Source organism: Hippopotamus amphibius, chromosome 15, assembly GCF_030028045.1.
Source record: "Hippopotamus amphibius kiboko isolate mHipAmp2 chromosome 15, mHipAmp2.hap2, whole genome shotgun sequence".
NCBI classification, from domain to species: domain Eukaryota; kingdom Metazoa; phylum Chordata; class Mammalia; order Artiodactyla; family Hippopotamidae; genus Hippopotamus; species Hippopotamus amphibius.
This window is the reverse complement of record NC_080200.1, coordinates 49,244,397-49,245,928: the sequence shown is the minus strand read 5'-3', so window position 1 is coordinate 49,245,928 and position 1,532 is coordinate 49,244,397.

Below are 1,532 nucleotides of genomic sequence, written 5' to 3'. Positions count from 1 at the left end.
CGAACTATAGTTATCTCTCAGGTATAACAACATAGACTTATTCAAATAAGATGGCTCTTCTATAGTGTTTTCTTAGTGCTTTTGTGTTTTTAAGGACATGGTTACTCATCATTGAGAAGGAAATGCCTTCCAAAAACACATATTTCATTGAACTCCTTGAAATAAGCACGCTTTGAACCACTAAAAATCTGTATGAAATAGTAATTATTCTTCATGTTTAAACAATTTCATGTTGTCTTTTGTAGCACTCAAGAACATTTCAGAAGTTTTATTTCTGGAGGAAAAATAGGACTGGTGACAGAAAGCATAGTGTCAACTAATAGGAATGGTGTAACAAAAAAGTGTTGGATGGCACTGGAGGTTGGGATTAGATTGGAATGGAAAAGGAAAACTATGATAGAAAAAAATACTTAATGAAAATCATTAAATAGTCTAACAAAAATGAAAATATTGATTACATTACTTTTTCTTTGTTTTTTTGTTTTGTTTTCCTGTTCTTAAATTAAAGAACAAGAAATATGGAGATATTAGAAATTAATACCTTTGTTAAAATCAATGATATCCACTCCTAAATTTCCCTACATTATTCTTATATCTAATTTTCCAAAATCTCCTTAGAAAGAAGGATCAAATGACATAAATCATGGAAATATATGTGTTAAAGTAATAAAAACAGATACATTTTTGAGGCGCTGATTTCATCCCCTTTGGATATATATGCAGAAGAGAGATTGCTGGGTCATGTGGTAGTTCAATTTTTAGATTTCTGAGGAATCTGCATACTGTTTCCCATAATGGCTCTACCAGTTTATATTCCCACCAATAGGGGTTCCATTTTCTCCATACTTGTCCTGGCCAACACTTGTCATCTTTTCATTTATTTTTGATAATAGCCATTCTGGCAGGTATGAGGTGATATCTCACTGTGGTTTTGATTTATATTTCCCTATAGTGATATTGAGATCTTTTGTGTACCTGTTGGCCATTTGTACGTATCTATATGAAAGGGCATGTTAGTAAGCTTGACTAACCATTTCACTATGTGTAGTATAATAACTCATTATGTTTTACACTTTAAATAAAATTTTATTTTAAAAATTAAATTACACTAAAAATAATTTAAATAAAATAACACAAACACCAGTGATATGATGCATCACTGTTGTTACTATTTATTGAGGAGTTACTATATGCCAAGCAATCTGCTGTGGCTTTTATCTACATTATTATTTCATTTATTTTTCAAAATAACTCCATGACATAAGCCTTAATTCTATATAATATATCAGAGAATAGGAACTAAGGGCATTTAAGAAACTTGATGTAGATTCAGGAAAATTCAAGACAACAGCATAACTTTTTTTCCCAGTAGAGATCAGATGGGATAAAAATGACTGAACCCTTTTTCTGTTGTATTTAAGTAAGGTATTCCATGATCTGTGTTCCTGGGTTAAAGATCCTTTGGTTAGATATCATGCTTATTTTTCTTTTCCTGGGAAATAAGCTAGAAATATTCCCTGAACTGTGTTATT